Raw genomic sequence first — 19765 nt, forward strand, 5'->3', positions numbered from 1 at the left:
GCCGAAGGCACCAATCACAGCATTCCATTCTATCACTTTCCACTGACAACGAGTGAACTATTTGTTGCCATTTCCCTAAATGCCGAAAGGTAAGCAGGGAATAACAGCTACCAATTTTAAGGACTTTGGTAAAAACCCATTGCCTTCCTCATCCTCGAACGTTCAACTTTAAAGCCAAATGTGAGGTATTGCCGAGCACGGCGCTGGGAACTAAAAGGTAGTTAGAAGTAGAAAGAAATATAAAGATTACAAATAGGGCAGTGGGTGAAGCAGATCTATTTTGGTCGCTTTTGTGTCCCAAAGAAGGGCACAAAAGTAATTCCCCAATTCTGCAAGGGTTTACCTCATTAGTCGCCTAGCTCTTACGATACATGCGGTTGGAACAGCAGGTGTATGTTTCCGATCCCCGACCCGCAGGGGTGCGAATGTCGGCCACTTGTTATTTGTGAATGGACAAAATGTCTAGTCTTTTTTTTTTGGTTTATATTATCTTATCCAGCTTTATTTTGCAAACAAAACGCAAACGTCTTCTGAGATTACTTACTTCTGTGTTCTGTTACAAGTCGTGCTATTCAAGATTCCGAGCAGACGTTTCAGTTTACATGTTCAATGGTGCGGGGGATGTATACAATTACTGCTTGAGACATTGCTTGGCGGACTATGATGAATGCTGAGAACGTTTAGTCGGTGTTTGAAACCATGTATAAATAAAGTGTCTTAAACATCATCCCCGCCACCCACCACCAACCACCATCCTTGCAGGTAAGAGATTGAGAAAATAATATGGTCATCAATTATAGACTTTTGTTGAGGTGAACATGAGGAAAATGATATTAACCTTGACTTTATCTCGGTCAATATCACTTCCTAGGTCCACATACCCAGAAACTCACTGAAATACATCCACTGAAATAAAAAATAAAAAATGTTATATTAGATGCAAAATAATGTTTAGATCGTTTAACAAGATTTAACGTGTGGAAAATGTACGGAGTTAAAAGCGCTTCATTTGGCAGAGAGCGTTGTGATGTCACAATTGAAATGACACCATTTTGTCATTATTGACTCGCTGTTTAAAAAAATAGTAACGCCGAGTCAATATCACATATAACCGACCTCCACGTGATTACGATCCAACCACTATGCAAGGGAATTATTTGTCATCTAAAATTTGCTGTTTCCCGCTACATGTTGCTTGAGGCAACTAATGAGGGAACTTCCTGCAGAATATTTGCTCCTGTGCCCTCAATACGAAGCCGACAAAAATAGCATATGCGTCACCAATTGAAAATGTTCACTGTCTTCCTCCCTCTTTCCCCCCTACACACTCTCTCTATGTCTCCCTCCTTTCCCCTCCCTCCCACATTCTCCCTCTCTCTCCCTCATTCTCTCTCACCCTTCCTCCCGCTCCCACACTCTTTCTCTACCTCCTTCTGTGTCTTTTTTCTTGCCTCAATCTTTCCCTAATGCCATACTTAGCAATATGTTGCATTTGCCTTGGTATTGAACATTAAGGTAATGGGTTCTGTCTCCCAACCCAGACATACCAAAGTTGTTTAAATCCGTACTTACCCCTCGGCGCTTGACGTAATAATGTGAAAGGATGGAGTGTCACGCTACAGTGTCCATACTTTGGCATTTTGATAGGACGACACTTTAAAATGGTTTGTGAGTGGCCCATCATCCACAGACAACGTTTTCAAATGACGTCATAGCTTATGCGTAAAACCAAATCAACCAAAAGTATTACCAGATGCTGTATAGTTGGTATTAATCGCGGGAAAGGATGTTTAACGTAATGTAACAAAAAGGGAAGAAAAGTAATTGAGAAAAACTATGTGTAGCAGCTAGCATTGAATGTAACAAATAAACCGTATGAAATCAACAAAAGGATAAACTGTTAATTGCAAGCATTAACTTGAACGAACATCTTAGTCTCTCTCTGCGTTTTCAAAGCATAAACTATCTGACTTTTGGTCACCGTAGCATGTAAAACGCACCTCTGACTACTATAAACACTCTACTGAGCCTGCTTTATATACATACATTCATATAGACTAGTATTGTCAGGAAATATTTGGTGTTAGGCAAGGAGATGCAGATTGGTCGTTGTATACCAAATCACAAGAAAAGTTTTTTTTTAAGTAAAAAGGGCATTGTGGGATTAGTATGAAACATTGGAAATAGGCAGAACATTTGATAAAACAATGAAATCGGTAAACTTTAACGATTAAAGCAGATAATTTTCTTGAGACTAGAAGCCTTAATAATTACCAACAAATCAATCTTCGTATAATAAACCAATCATTTTACTGTAATTATGGTGACACATGCCATTTTTATATGTAAGTTAACTTTGAAGTAAGAAAACATCACAGGATCTGGGACTCACTTCAGTCACAGGTGCTAAGCACATATTATATGATATATATAACATACAATATTAACTACAAATATCTTATACTTATACCATATAGAGGGTGTCCTGCACCTTTTAAATAGACAAGTTTGAGATGTGTCCAGAAGCCATAACTCAGCATAAAACAAAAGGAAAGTATGAAAGTATGTAGGGAATACACAATTTATGTAAGTCTACTTAAATGAGTGAAGTTGTAAATTTCAAGTCAAAATATAAATAGGAAAGGAAATTATTGAGAAAACAAATCACTTTTCAATTGAGAATGACCTAAAAGAACCCCCTGACTTAATCCTTCCTTTTATTTAAACAATCTTGAAATGACGATTGAATTTCTGTCATTTTTCATTCTGTTACATATGCTTGTTTAATTTATACATGTTTTCAAAAACAGAAATGGTATTATTTTGGTTTTTAAGCTCATTTTGAAAACAGCGAACTATATTTGTAATTTTCCCTACCCATTTCGGTACCCCAAAAACCCACTTTCGGTCAATTTTTATCTTATTGTTTTCGCATGTCATACAATGAGACATCTTTGAACAAAATAAGGAGGTGAATATCCGAATATACCGGGACCCAATAAAGGGCCTTATAGACACTCATCCTTTATTTCGCTATACTCGCAACCAATAAAAAATAAATACCAGGCGTATATTATTGCCATGAATGATTTCTCTTCGTGGATATATATCAACAGAGATAAAATAAGAAATCTATGCACGGTATATAACAGTCAAATAATGAAGAATAAAACGGTAATTCAATATCGTATTTTACTTTCTTTCCACCAGGAAATGATTCGCGGAATTTAATGCCAACGAACGAGTCCTAATCGGGTCAACCGCAAATTATAACTCAGCAAAATTTAACAGATATACAGTATTGTGTCACAATGACAATTTATGGAACAAAATTAGGAAGGGTTAGCAAGTGAGGTATGGGGTGCGGGCATACACACCTTACACCACCTCCTCGTCTGTGATGATAAATAATGAACAGTCCTTGTAAAGTCTACATATCTGATAAAAGATGATATTTAATGGTTTGCGCGTGTTGGCAGAATATTGATATTTTTCATGAGTGCGAAACACCAATTTGCCGTTTACTGCCAATATCTGGTAAGATGTCCATACAAAATTGACATATATTGTGTAGTAATATAAATACCATGATATATGTTGGAAAGGTGTATCAAACAAACACTTACTCTGTCGTCACTTTATCTGAATTTGAAACTGAAAATAAACGCTTTGAATAGAAAGTACCGTTCTAAGTGGACAATGCTTAAAGGGATATCTTTACATTGAAGATGTAATATTTCTACTAAATTCCTACGAAATACTGACCAAAAATAAATATTACTCTACCCTACATGTTATAAATAAGCGCCATTATTTACTTTAGAAATATATAACGTCAATTGCTATAATTGAGATATCATCGATTATTACTGTTTAGTATAAAAATGCATACCAACACAACCACCTTTTTTTTCAACAGGCAATAGTGTTACTTGAATTTTAATGCCCACAAACTAGTCCTAGTCGGGGCAGCCGCAAAATAGTAGCTTAACACATTTTAACAACCATACAGTTTAGCGTTTTATTGCATCTCCTGGTGCAACCTAATTCATCTAAATGTGCTGTTTTTTACATTTTCTTTTAGTTTTTGATTTATTCAGTTAACTTAACAGCGATTAATATAGACTCCCAACAGTATCGTTGGTTTCTTCATTGTCTTTTGTGTAGGCGACATTTGATTGACCAAAATGTATTTGCTGTCACAGATTACAACCCTGGGACCTCTGTTCTCTCCTTATTCTGCCTACTCTCTCTTTTCTGATGGTGTCACCCTTAGGCACCCGCTTCAGTTGACCTTGTATGTTGTAAGGACGTGAACTTTGGAAATACAGCAAAGACAAAGATGAGAACATTTCTCTCAATGAATGATGAGGGGCTAAGTCCCGAAAGCTTAGAATTGAGCGAATATTTCTTTATAATGTGTATCAGATGTTACAGTTTGTATTTACATAACACCCGGGAAAGAATATGACAAAGATAAAAAGACGGAATACATGAATGTACGTGTTTTCTTACTGGTAAAAGGCGAAGTCTGCAAGCTTTGAATTGTGTGAATATTGCTTTTTAATGTTATTTTTGCTGTTAAAGTGTGTACTTGATATCAGTGCTGGTCTTAATTGAGTTGCTTATTAACAGTATAATAATGCCACGTTGCAGTTTGATATGACAACATTAATTATAAATCTGTCAAGATGATTTCTGAACACTTACTGAATTTGTAGATTTTACGATCCGTCAGCTAAACTCCTCGAATATTTCCGTTCTACTCTCTAGGGAATATGGTTTCTATACATATATATCTATAGCCCGAAATTACAAAAAGTATTGCTTCTTCGTAAGTTGTGTTTCCTGTATTCAATGCAGAATTGTATTAACATGAAATTAATTCAATATGGTGGATTGCTTCCAATGTTTCGTTCGCCATCAGAGGGGTACTGGTATGTATTGTCTTATTGCTTCAGTAGTTTGGATTCATCAAAGACGGGTAAGGTCGATTCTGGCAAGACGCCTTTAGCGACCCCGTTCTCCGCCCTGTATGGCGGCGCGTACAAATCGCATTCCATGAAGACTACAAAAGACAGCCGAACAATCTTCCTGACACATGTTTATAAGATTACACAGATTTAATATGTCGAATTGTATACAGGTACCGGACAGTTCGCAAGTCGTTATTCGTCTGACCACAAAGTTCGTAACAAAGCACATGTGTTTATGTATTTTTTTGTCAGAAGAGAAATTGAAAGTCAATACAAAAAGAAAGTTCAAGGAACCAGGGACATATATAAAAATAAAACTACAAAATGAACCCGTATGACAACGATTTCACATCAGTGAAAAATCGATCAATTAAAATGATCTTTTAATGTGATTAATGTTTAGGCTCTTGGCAGACTCGGCTGTTCTCTGCTTAGAAAACATTAAAGAAGCCACCATTAATCTTCAGCCCGCATTTCTATACTTGACATATCTTTTTTTATCTTCACCCCCAAAGTGGTAAAAATTCAAGCTATGCCCATATTGTTTTAAGTATTGGAAGAGTATCGCCTATGCTTTTGTTAAGCTCTCTGTATGTAACACCGGCAGACCATTTACCATATTAAAAAGAAACAAATGTTGTTCATCCTCAATTTCAATACTTGATCTATTGTACAGCCGCCCCCGGTTTACATTTAAGATAGCTACGTTCAATATCGTTTTATTTCGGTCATACTTACATGAAAGAGGTAATGATTCCGTTTTAATGGTATTCCTTGGAAGGTTACTTGTGTCAGAAATGTTTTACAATTCCCTGTAGAGATCGTATATATCTTTAACGGAATTGTGTTCACGTTTAATCCGTGTCGGTTTGTGTTTTGCTCTTGGAAATGTTCCCGGTTGCTTCAAATTCTATGCTGACTTCGATTCTACGGCTGCAGATAATCCATTCTATCAAATAAGACGATACATATTTTCTACAGTTAAGAATCCCCTTGCCAATGCCAAATATTGTAATTATGAATTGAAAACAGTATTCCGGCATGACTATAGCATCGATGTATGATTTTTGTGAAGAAAACCATACCTTGCAGAATTTTCATGAAAAGGGATACATTTTTAAAATGTGCAACAGACAAAAAATAACAGCATAACGGTATGCTTTTGCATTTATAATTAATGATTAATATCCGATTTTGTTCATCGAACCCAATACCGGTCCCTACAGGTAGGGCGTAAGAATTGTACCTGCTGCCCCCATTGCATGATCGTAAGGGGCGACTTAATTTGGGATCTTATCTTTTCTCTTCTTTCTAAACAACTTTCTTTTTCCTAATGTTTTCCTTGACAATGCCTCACTTTTGGACTTTAGTTAAGCGTTCGCCCATGTGAGGAAGGCTTTGGGTTCTGTCCCCTGGCCGAGACATACCAGAGTCTGTAAAAATGGTAGTTTCTACCCCCGGTACTCTCAGCAATTTAGTAGTGGGACGACTGGTTCACCCGTTGTCAGTATAATGTGACCGGATGGGGTATCCTGCTGGATGGCTTCGGCATAATGTTTCAGTGAGATAGCACTATAAAGTCGGCATCAGTTCCGCGCAAGGAGACAAACACGAACATATCGTAGCCTCCCAAAACACAAACGCATACACTACACGCATGTATATTACACACATGGGAGGCCGTCCTTAAATGACCATAGCTGTTGATAGGACGTTAAACAATACTAAACCAAACCAAACCAAATAAACCCAATACAAACATTTCCAGTCGGAAACTGTAAATACTAAGCGCATTATGTCGAATGTACATCAGTTTGATAAGTTTTATCCCAGAATTACCTTATCAAATTAGAAAGTTTACAGAATCATCTTGTAAGTATATGTTTGAAAGCGTTATTTTAAAAGGACTTACTCCGCGGAAGCATTCTAGGAGATGGCACCATTTAAGCATCACTACGCGCAAAAAAAGCAACTAGAATTATCGAGGGCTAGCGCTAAAGGTTAAAGTTTCAATATTCTGATATTATTCAGACTATAAAACAACGTTAAAATGTCGGATAACGTTATGTTAGCACAAATGTGATAAATCCTTGACATCAGTTTGCAACGTCGGCTATACCATGTCTTTTTCGTTATTTCCAAAACACTATTCCCAAGACGATCTGCTTAGTCTCAATACACTAACAATGTTAACATTAAAAAATCTAATGTTTTCATTGGGTTCCAGAACAACAGGTAACTTCTGCATAACGCGCCCGTGAAATTCACTTCATGCGATGGCAGCTTCATCCATTAGTCATGCAGATTTTATTAAGCACATAAACAAAATGGTGTTATTTTTACAACTATTGAATGAAATCTTTTACGTATCTTATATGGTAACTCACAAAGGAGTGGCACAAAGAAAAGTTGAAATACGAAAGGTTAGTAAAAAATAATAATGGTCGTTTAGTGATCCCTAAAGTGTGTGTAAAGTCTCGAATAACATGTCGACTGAATGCAGTGTCTGGTTCTTAAAATCCGTGGTTTTTTTGAACAAATCTGAAACCTTACATTAAAAAGATAAACCGATTCAAAATATTATCATAATAAAGAAAAGATAACTGATTGCAGATATTTAAAACTTTGTCATTGAATGAGAGGATCAACCTCAAATTTTGCAGTTTATGTAAAATTATCTTGATGATGTCTTGTTTGTTGAGGGTGCATTGTCAGCATCCTCCCAACAGATGATTGCATATGTGGAATGGCGTCTGGGGACACACTGCCGCAGACAAAGAGTGGGAAATGAGAAAGTAAAAGATTTAAATCAGAAGTGTTGCAACTGAGGCAGCATATCAATTTTTTTTTGTTTATTAAAACCCTGATTCTGTAGGGCCGGCAAAAATTCCTTTAATGACATACAGTGGGACACTGCAGACCTATTCTTTCCCCCGAACCCGCCTAAACTTGTTTTAATGAACATACATTTTTCGCCATTATATGTTGCTTTAAAGGAAAGTTTGACATTTTAATTCAATTACGCTTTTTACATAGGACAATAAAACAATACATGTATTTATGGCGAGAATGGTATCCTTGATATAAATTGCAGTAGTAATTAAATGGTAAACTTGCTGTGGAATTTATACTTCGGAAACATAGAAGTAGTGTGTAACCAAAACCGTGAATGAAGTGAGAATTTCAAGTGTTTCCCTGAATATTCATGAATGTTTTATAATTTTCGTTTTGCCTCATCTAACATGGAGAAATAGGTGATTGTGATTGTAGGTCTGTTGAAGATTCGTTAATGGTCGGGGGTGGCAGTGGATAGCGCATTTGCCTTTCACCAAGGCGGCCGGGGTTCGATCAAATAAATCAAGTTTATATTTATAAAATTAAATGTCAAGAATCGTTGACATGTATACCTGGAAGTATTGCTTTATGGAATCATGTCCGCCTGCAAGACAAAGCACTAGCTTAGAATGAAATAACCTCCCTAATTTCGTTTTGGCTATAACTATAGAGCGATTTGGCCGTTTTACTACCGATGACCATGTAGCTCTGTTGGTTACAGCGACAGTAAAATGATTGGAGATTCAGCATTTAAATCATTGTACCCTTTGTATCTTTTACACTCGGAACACTTTGGTCGCCTTTGGTTCTTTATTTCATCTTATTGTTTTCTTCATAAAAGATTCGAAAAAATGATTCTTTCAGATGATTTTTTTATCAAAGCTGTAGTCAATACGGAAAACAGTTTTAGTGCTTAGTTACAATGTTTTCGGCAATGGTAGAAGGATACTTAAGAACTGTTATACAATAAACGCATGGTTTTATTTTATTTAGCAAAGTCAGTGCATTTTATATATATGCTTCAAAATCTCATCCAGACAGTCTTTACGCTGAACAGCAGCACATGGTGTCTTTGTGGGGTATAGTACAAGTTTACTTTCAAACCCAAGGGTTCTCAGTTTTACCTTGCCTTGCCATTCCATTTTGTGTCGGTCGAATGAATGAAACTAATATTTAATATGACAGCAGATAGAACTTGAACTAACTTTAATATGTCTGAAGGCTACTTATTATAGGCCCAAACTTTGTCATTGGTATTTATGAAAAGTTAGGAACTTCCTAGAGGCTTATAAATATTTATTACACTTAAATTTTCACACCGTAAAACCCTTTTTTTTAATCAAAGAGAAACCATCTTGAAAAAAAACAATAATGTCCCTTATTTATGTCCTCAGTTTCGTAGAAACCTCGCTTTATATTGTAATTTGCTCCAGTGTCGTTTCATATAGGGAAGTGATTCATCAATTAGTTGCGAGCTCCAAATGACAACGGACGTGTTATACGGTGTGTCCTACGTGTGATGTTTGCAGCCTTTGATATGTTTATTCAGCTATATTATGCTTTAACCCTTTCTCCACAGTAGACCATAATGGAATCATCCATATCAATGCATGTTAGAGTCTACTAAAGTTACAGAGGGGTGAAAGGGTTAATTTGCTTAGATTGCCTCCCACACAAATTTGTCACTTCACTGCTGGCTATATTCAATCATTCCAAAATGTTAATACAACGAATCGAGTGCTATGGGGCCTAATTGATTAGATGATTTAAACGACAATGTCATACCTAATTCGTGGTAAATGATGTTAGGGGAATATAACAAAGCTCAGTTAATCAGAAGGAAAACGAGCCCTTCGACCGATGTTACCGTTCATTCTATTCAAATAGTGAACGTTTCACTAATGAGAGTTATTTATAACTCGACTGCTGACCGACAAACTAGAAACATGGTTTCCAAAGATGCAAGTAAGTGAAGAGTGTGCATAATTTTTATAATCGCCATCTTCTCATTGGAGACGTGCTATATTTCCTTGTGTGATGTGAAGGTCAATGTTTTCCACATGCTCAATAAGGCGCTTTGGGTTTTTTGTTATCACTATTCCAGTTCATGCTTAGAGGTTGGAATATAACTTCCATGTTACAGATTAACATGGCTGGTGTTGTTGATGGAACAGATGACGCTCATCCTCCCGGAATACCTGGCTCTTTTTTTTTACAGTCAATGGTACCCATGTCAATATGTTCTTTTGTCTTTTTTTTGCCTTGTTTTATTGATTTTTAATGGGGTTTTTTTTAAATTTCAGTAACGTTTCATATGTAAATCTAGTGTTAAGAAACACTGAGGCTACCTTTTGGCAAAATAAATTTGAGTCACATCAATGTTTGTCTTTCAATGCTGCAATCGTTATTTCAATTCAAGAATAAAGAAGACCTGGTATAATGGATGGTATCAAATAGAGCGTTAATGTTACTGTGGAGAAAGCAATTCGCAAAAAAAAACAAATATATAATACAACTCATATCTGCCATTTTTGCAGTTATGTCGACTATGAAAGGAGTGGCAGACAGTACTAAACGTAAGAAAATAATCATAGTTTTCACGTAATACAGTTTCAGACGTGGTAAGAGTACAGATGACCTACACAAATGATGTAAAAGGGACGTATTGTCAGACACTTTTCTTTGTAATAAACCACCAGGGAACAAGAATCCACATCAGTGATTTTATATTACACTCTAGCCAAACGTACACGACAACATATGAACAGAACAAAGACTACAGAAGTACAATATGAATGCAATTCCGTCTTTGCGTATTGCAGAGTTATCTTCTCTTGTGAGCAGGTATTGATTGTTACGTCATTGGTTTGTGAAAACAACGTCATCGATTTTTGAGAAAACGACGTAATTTTCTCACACAAACCAATGACGTAACAATCAATACCTGCTCACAAGAGAAGATAACTCTGCAATACGCAAAGACGGAATACAATATTATAAAAAATACATCGAATAAGCACTGTGAACTTTCATTTGATCGGGGTTTTCACTTCTCGCAATAGCTACAGTCATATAAAGTTTGTTGCCAAGGAAAACACCACCAGAAATAGAAAGAAGGCCGATAGAAAGATAAAGAAGGTAGGAACAATAAGTAAAAGAAAAAAAACAATATTGCAATGGAGGCAGCATATCAATTCCGGTCTCTGAAAAGTCCTCATAGTAGAAGCCACAGAAGAATGCATACTTTTTAAATAATACGGAGACTCTTTTTCGCATATTTACACTTCGTGTTCCATTATCATAAGTCAAAAGACCAGACAAACCCTCTATAACATTTTATAGATTTTAAAAAAAAAAAGAAAAAAAAAATCCAGGCCAGGAAGAAACGTTTATACAACATCTGCAAAGTATTGATTTTTTCTATTAAAATTGACATTTCTTTTTTGACTTTAAATTTTCAACAAGTTAAAGATTTTCTTTTAATATACATGTATTGACATTTTTGATATATATGCTTCTCGATCGTTAAAACGTTCGAATATTACAGTATTTGGCACCAATTCAGAATAGTTCTGGCTTATTTTATATGCGTCTTGCAATCTTAAATAGATTTGTATGCAGGAAGCAGAAAGCTGATGACCCACTTTGTTTAAATCGATTCAAGACATAATCAAAGGCGTACAAGGCACCTATCACTGATTTGAATACTGTTAACAATTGAACGTTTTCTGTTATTTTTCAAGAAAATGATGCTTTGTCTTCAAGAACAAGGTAGGAAGTGATCTTGAACTAAAGGAATTAAACAAAAATGTGATAATAAATAGCGATGCTATTGGACGAACATTGTGTAAAACGTGGCATAGAGGATATCATGTAGACTGATGATTGTCCAGTGTTTTATGTTTTTATATATAAAACCATATTTGAGGAAACGTTTTCCATTTTGGTCAGGTTAGGAGTTTGATAAATGAAGTTTAGCATCCACGAACAAATTCCTCATGCTCGCCTGAGGTTTAAACCTCATCACCTGAACTAAATAGAAAGTTTTTTTCTTGTATTTTAAGCAATCATCGGTAAATGTAACACCAATATTAAAATCCCTTCCGTCCTTAGTTACAATGATTAAACGCAAAAGGTCGATCTTTGGCTGTTCCAGTATGTTCTTCCTAATTTGGCCCCTAGACTATTCGATGAGTCCTAGAAGGAACAGCTGCATGATGCAGCGTAATGCATTTTTGACATACTGTAGCTATCATTTAATTTCAACGGTGCATCACATATTTGTGTTACGATAATTTTTGAAACAGACCATACGCAACTTTCTTGTAGTTTGTTGACAACTCCCACCGAGACTGACTCGTCGGTTTGAAACCTTGTTTGCACCACAAGGCAAAATCTAGTCAATTCCGGTACAAAAAAAAAATGGTATTAATGAGTCAGATTTCATCATTTCAGTAATTGACCATATTTGAAAATACAATTAAACTAGCTGCGGAATTAGTTACAGTCGCACAAAGTATATCTGTCTGACCAATGGCAAGGAAAATAAGATTATAACGTGAGATATAGAAATATGTTGTCAGCCATGTTTTCCTTTACAAGGAGAATCAAGCATCTCAGTATCTTAAACTTTGTATGTGTGATAATTATTTTGATATGCAGTAAGACATTTTTCATGCACAGGAAGGTTTGTGTTTGGATTGAGCAATCCAGTATCTTTAAAATGAAGACAAAACAGATAGCAATCTGCACCTCGTGGGTGATATTGAAGATGTCAATACGGGTTTTTTCATTTTTTTTTTCATTCTGCTGTATAAACATATTTGGAAATGCTACGTTTGCTTGAAAAAATAACCAGCATGCAAATCTAATTTAAAACAAAATATAAATGCCTTGCGCACGCAAATCTGGCACACAGTCTTAACTAAAGAAAGTGTATCTATCTATCCAATTTACTCATATAACACATATTTATTGATGTACGCATGTCCCTCGTGGGACAGTATTTCCAGCACATGCGAGTCCGTCGCAGTCATATATCATGTAGACCGTACCGACAAACCGTGTAGGATGCCAATTGATTTGTACCACTAGGAGTAGGCCCTTCCTCTACGCTTGTCGTGGTAAAGAGACCATACTGTTTCGTTCTAACGACCTCGCGCCGGCGTCTCCGGAGTGACATGAAGACAGTCATATATCATCACACCATTTGCAATACAATCTATTGGGAATATTGAATTGAAGTGGGGACCTACCATATATAAAAACCGCCAGGCGAACGAAAAAAAAGCGGGCTATCCATTTTGTCGAGTTGATAAGTTAAAAAGAATGAGTATGCATTTCGATTGAACTTTAAATGGGGAAAAGACAAATTGAATAAATATGGTCATTAGTTAGATAAAACAAAGTCGGGGATATGAAGTTCTAGTCAAACGCATGCAGTCGCACTTTTTATGGCGACACGAGAAAGAAATGCGGCGATGCGCAAACATTCGCTCGTGGCCGTACATTTCATTTGCTTCAATAACATTTATATTTGCTTCAGCGATGATTGATGCTGAAGGAACATACTTGCGTTCGGTTTTATTTTAAAAGTTCTTGATGATAACAGAACATCTCAATTTGCACCAAATACCCAACAAAAACAACTGAAGCAACATATCAATGTTAGTTTCTTCAAATACAAAAAGGGAAAGGGCTTCGTTCGTATAAGTTGTTCAACTTGTGCCCAATCCCATCGCTTATTATATTGGCAATAACATTTGAGCATCTAAGCAGAAGTCACAGAGGAAATCATCACGATTCTCTAGGGGATGCAAAATGATACAGCAAGTCTAATATTTCCCTGACCCTGGACGAGTTGTTACTTTGTATATGCCTAACGTTGTAGGTTTGTTATAATATATAAGCTTTATATATTTTACAACAATTATGAAACAAGATATTTCAACTTATAATAATCTCTCTTGTTGGACCGGATGTTAGCGCGCGGGGTTCTTATTGTGTGGAGGAAACATGAGTACCTGAAGAAAACCCACGTGGTCGGGCAGGTGACCCCATACCTTTTCACGTCCGATTGGGGAATCGAACCCCGGCCGCTTTGATGAAAGACAAGTGCGCTATCCACTGCACCACCCGACCACATGTTTCGTGATTGTTTTAACAATAATCTATTTTTTTCAAATAGGTGTGCCTCTACTTCGTATTTCTATAGATAATTTTAAGGAACAATTGCTTATATGAAGTGAAAAATGTAAGACCATATAATGAGAAGAAGGTATATCCCACCAAAACATGTATTTAAGTATACGTTTTATTTATTTCACTACGTTCTTATATACTTATAACAAGAGTAAAATTCCAATGACACCCAAACAACCTAGCCACTTTATATAACCATATTGTAGTTACCCATGTGGATTTACGAGGTATCACTGTCTCTTAACCTACAACTCTACAGTTAAGATCTGTTTACTGCTTACTAGCGCCTTAATACATGCCACACACATTGTGTATAATGGTACACTGTCCCTTACAAAATCGACTTATTTACAATATAATTTGTAGCCCAGCAGAAAATCCCAGTACGCTATAGTACGGCCACGACATATGTACAACGCATAAGTGTCGCAATACGTTCAACCCAGACATCTTTCCAATTTACGGCGGATTAATGTCTATATACACGATGGTGGATTGCAATCTTGTTGCGATATTCATGTAATCAAATCACCAATAATTCTTTCCGGCGGTGTCTCACAAGACGTCTGTATTCATTTGGCCTTAGCTGATGCAAACACTTCAAAACCATACAAAAAAGTTCTTTGTACATTTTATTATTATCACCTTAACCAGATGTATGACAATCATCATTACCGTTGTTGCGATCACATAATTACAATATGTATAAAAGGAATGTGACTTATCCATTTAGTTTCTTAACAAGCAAGAACACACAAGATAAATGAATTAAATTCTTGCAACTTTGATCTTTCCAGCCGGAAGCATCAGAAAAAATTGCTTCAATTTCCTTGAACATGAAGATTTGACTTCTATCTAGTATCCTGCAAAACCATATAATGAACCCCTGGAAACGTTTAAGTAGAGACCATCAATTAACAAACGCCGATGTGGTTAAGGGAGTGACCGAATGAATCTCCCTGCTGTCATTAGATGTCTGTAATAAAGACGTTAACCACGACAGTTCTACATATTAGCATTGTGTTCATTGGAGCCAGTTCCAAGCTGCACTGATTGTAATCGCCTAGAGAAAAGAAAGTCTTTAGAATATTAAGGCTTCAAATGCCAGTAATTTTCAGCTATAACTGTGGCTTTACATCCTCTACTTACATGTAACGTACGGTACTGTTGCAATTACAAGGATTAGGAAATAGATGGTACATTTTATAGTTCAAGGTCACGACATTTTGTAACGCAAATCCAGTATTTGTGCCATAATTGGATGAAATCGGTCTATATATAAAAAAAAAATGGAAAAACGTCTAAGAAACGTAACAAAATGTATTTGGATTGTGATACATGAGCACGTTTATGGAACATTGAATTATCCTTTCAATAAACAAATTGTAAGATAAATAGACGTGTTCCTATCATAATTGGACAACACTAGCTACATTTCAATTGTACTTAATAAAATATGCAAATATTCATGATGATTGATATCTAAATATACAGTACATGTACATATATGGGCATACCATTCTTTATACCGCTGTTCCACCTTCACAAATTTATTACCGTTCTGGATGAGTTTATTTGATTATTTATGAAATAATAATGGAATACTGAGTGAGTTACTCTCTTGATAATTCATGATCACGTATATCCGTTGTAAAATGAATCCGAGTTGTTTAACATGACAATAGGCCAATCTTGATATCGCCTTAGATCGGCACTGATCGAATCTACATTTTCCCACGTTAACGCACAACTAGCATTGATCAAAATCGAAGTCGTCTACACTAAACTATTAGTAATATTTATATACATATTTATCACTGCGAATTCGGAGCGGGATAGGACTTATTTCATAAGTCGATATAGAAAACCATATAAAGTAAAAATTATAACTCGCTATATGGCCATTCGTCCATCACCTGCGACACTAAATATATAATAAAGGGTCATGACGTCATTTATTGATTGACTTCATTCCCATTGTTGACTCCCATTAAAGATTAGTGTGTTAATAGCCTCTCTATTAATGACACATCAAAGGCCGATATAAACAAAAGTCAATAAAGATAATTACGTATCGAATAATTTAAGGATCTAAGTCCAATTGCAGGCAAGCCATTACAGCATTCCTAAGTGGTCGTTTGTATATGCAGTTACCTCCCCTTATTTCGTTTTAGATATAAGTGTAGAGTAACTGGACTACTGATACCAGGTATGTTTACGGGTAATATTATCGGGAGTCAATGGTTCGAATCTTAGTCTTGCCATATTGCAGTTTCATAGTTGAAACACTTGCTTATTCTTTGATTACCATTATTTCAGTTTTATTTACTGATTTAATTTTATAACAGATTTACTGGAAATAATTTTCTTCTCGGAAATGATTTAGCAATGCTTAAGTCATGCCACAAAAAATGGATTTGACATTGGTACAAGGATTCGTAATGAATATAATTTAACCTGAGGATTTCGATCCAGGAACGATAGGTTACGTTGATATAAAAATGGAACGGTAATGTCGTGCCTAGGGAATAATTTATAACGATGAGAGGAAATGGCATTAACGCAAACAAATCCAATAAGCCTGATTTCTATATTAAGGTTACTTGACACATTGTCATCAGAGTTCATTTTCATGACGTACTTCCGAAAAAAGTACAGCTGACTGAATTATTTCCGGGCGAAATCTACCCATATTCCGTATAAAGGAACTCTCCAACTTTGAAAAATACAAAAACATACTCAATCACTTGAATGCTTTACATTAAAGCGGTTTTCGCCAATGTTTTTGAAAGACCGAATTAACATTGATTGTGTTACATTGCTAAAGAAAACGTCTCCTGAAAAAGTCATATGATCTTCCGTTTTATCTGTTCTCTGATTTTTACATTATTTTTAGGATCCCCGTACCACTGCCGAAAACTGTAATGTAGTGATGGAAACTGTTTCTTTCCTTATGTCTATAGTTTTGATAAATCATTTCTGAAAAAAAACTGTACCTTACGGGAATTTTTGGAGAAATGATAAAGATGAAATAAACAAAATATAATCAGCAATAGTGTTCTGTGTGGGTACAAACTCAGCGGGCTATATGAGGAATCGGACCATAGACTTAAGATTGTTGTACTATTTGCTCTAACAGATTGAGCTACCTGGTCAACAGAAGTGTCCTGGCCCAAGAGTGCTACAGTTATATCCAAACGGAAGTTAAGGGGAGGTTACTGTATATAGGGGGGAAAAACACAGTGCAGTGTGACAGGGATCTTTTACAAATGACTGTCGATATGTGCTTGTGTCATTGTTTATTTTGTTAGCTTGTCTAACTGCTTTAGACATCTTTTTTTCAGACATATTTTATGATATATATTCCCCATTAAAAGAATTGATTGTGTATACAATTGCCTGTTTGTTGGGTTTTTTTTTGCCGAATTGAAATGTTCACGCTCTCATTTGATTTAAATTGATTACGGTATGTAAATGTTAGCTTGTCTTTAGTCATGAAAACAATACAAATTATATCGATATAAACATAAAATTATGTATTTGATTATTATGATTATTTCGAATTTTGCAGTATTCTAATAATTGTGTAATATAATGATGATAATTGTTAATTACAACTTTGTAATATTATAAGAATGACAATGATAATAGTTATACATGTCGTTTTACGATATTGTTAAAGTACATATACTACTTTGAAATGAAATCATGCGAATAACATCTTATCCAAATGAGTCACAAGTATGGCTTTGATATAACTGATTTGCTTGTATGCGTTGTCTTCAACTAATAATGACCAGTTATTGGAGCCAGGACTGACCACTGACCACCAGAGTAAATAATAAACTGTATCTGTTGGCGGCACAGTATAATTATGATATGAAGCTCATACCTCACACCTTCTGATTATTATAACTTGATATATTGTGTTAATTATTTTGTATATGTTACTTAAAAACACTTATTACAAAGAAATATGGCCTCTTCGCTAACGTTCCCTAACCAGTACTTGAACTCTTTGGATGATATGTTAAAAATGCACAATTACTGACTTACTGACATGCGATCTACCACGTGCTGGGGTAACCAACGTTACAAACGGTTGTGGCGGCTTACGGACAGTTATAAATGACCTATTACGAAACGAGAATGTCTAGGACCGTTTGCTTTCTCTTCCATACGTATCACTGACGTAGGTAGGTTGTCTGGGAAACATGAAGGAAGTCTACGGCGCCGTTTATAATATACTGAAAGATAAGTGACTGTGGACAAGGATTTCGACCAATTGACAAATGACCGGCTATGGTAAACCTAACAAGGTGTACCAGAATCATTCATCACAACGAAAGAAATAATATACCTACAATTTACTCTTTAAACAAAATTAATGTTGCAAAACTATTGGTTGCATATGATATATGAAGCCATAAATGAAATGTATTTATTATAATCTCTTTAACAAATGACATTTTCTGTCAGTGAAAAGTTTCATTTAAATAATTATGGTGGTGTTAATGTAAGAATATTTTGAAGGTGTCTTTCCATATATATGGAGAGCTCTGCATTTCATTTCACTTCTGATCTTTCATTGAAAACATGAAATAGGAGGTTGGAAATTTTACTATATTCCAGATATGTTTATTTGGAAATTTCCGGATGAATCCGTGGTCTGTAACCTGTAAAACTTTCTCACGCTCAAACTCTGATTCAGCGCAAAATGACTATTTCTTCTCATGATGGCAAAGTAATTCATAATCAGATTTAGGGATTTGTAAGAACTTGGAGAGGCATAAAGCCGAATAGCGTTTACAATGATTATAATTGACTTTTTGGCAGTGTCACAGGTTTTTGCGAGTTACAAGAAAGTTCTTATTGAGCATGAGAACGGTTTCAGGAATATGTTCTGAACCCGGTACATTGTTTTGGTTTTATCATTTTGTCATAGTAATGAACACTAGTCTTTGAAACATGGAATGAGTACCAACTTTAACTTAATCAACACCAGATAAACATGCGCAATAAGGTGTAAATGTAACGTTTCCTGATATTGTCTGCTTAACATTCACCATTAAGGGTCAATGTAATGAATGTTTTACCTGTATTCAAGTTGAATATAATCAGATTGAATACCGTGCTGGATTCCTGCGGCATGGTATTTTTGTTAAGTAGCTCCCTAAAAAGTCGGAGTCAGATTCACAAGGCTATCGTTACAAGGCTAATACAGCAACATACAACATGCTGCCTCCAGCAAACAGGCATTCATTTTACATGGAGGTGCGTCCTCAAATGACCAGATGGGTCAAACAAACTTGCTAAACCATGCAAAGAAAACACATAAATAGACACTACACTATGTTGCAAGATTATGAAAAGTGTTTTTTGCATTCAGCTGTTTGAAATTTCTAGCTTTAGGCAAACAACGGACTGACACCGGATTTTGTGCACAACGGGAATAAAATAAATAAATTTGCGTAATGTTGTCTTATTTTCGTACCGAACCAAATTGAACATTTTATTATACGGCACTTATCATATCAATTGGATGTCAAGCGAGACGCCATAATATTTATTCCTTAATCGCTGATTACCACCAGCAGATCATCAGTCATTGTACATGTATGTGCAGCTTTGTCATATGCCATGCAACACCACATATCAAAAGCACAAAGGGTCGTCCTTCAACTCGAGAAGCCTGCTTTACATGTATCATTGGGAGGTTAACTATTGGATTGTCTTGGCTTGTCACTCGCAGG

General features: G+C 35.7%; 1 protein-coding gene across 1 annotated transcript in view; it reads left to right on the forward strand.

The window, feature by feature from the left end:
* LOC110446570 (RYamide receptor-like) overlaps positions 1-19765 on the forward strand; it is a 62339-nt gene that overhangs the window by 18640 nt on the left and 23934 nt on the right. The window lies entirely within an intron of this gene.

The sequence above is a fragment of the Mizuhopecten yessoensis genome, unplaced genomic scaffold (genome assembly GCF_002113885.1).
Source record: "Mizuhopecten yessoensis strain PY_sf001 unplaced genomic scaffold, ASM211388v2 scaffold357, whole genome shotgun sequence".
NCBI classification, from domain to species: Eukaryota; Metazoa; Mollusca; class Bivalvia; order Pectinida; family Pectinidae; genus Mizuhopecten; species Mizuhopecten yessoensis.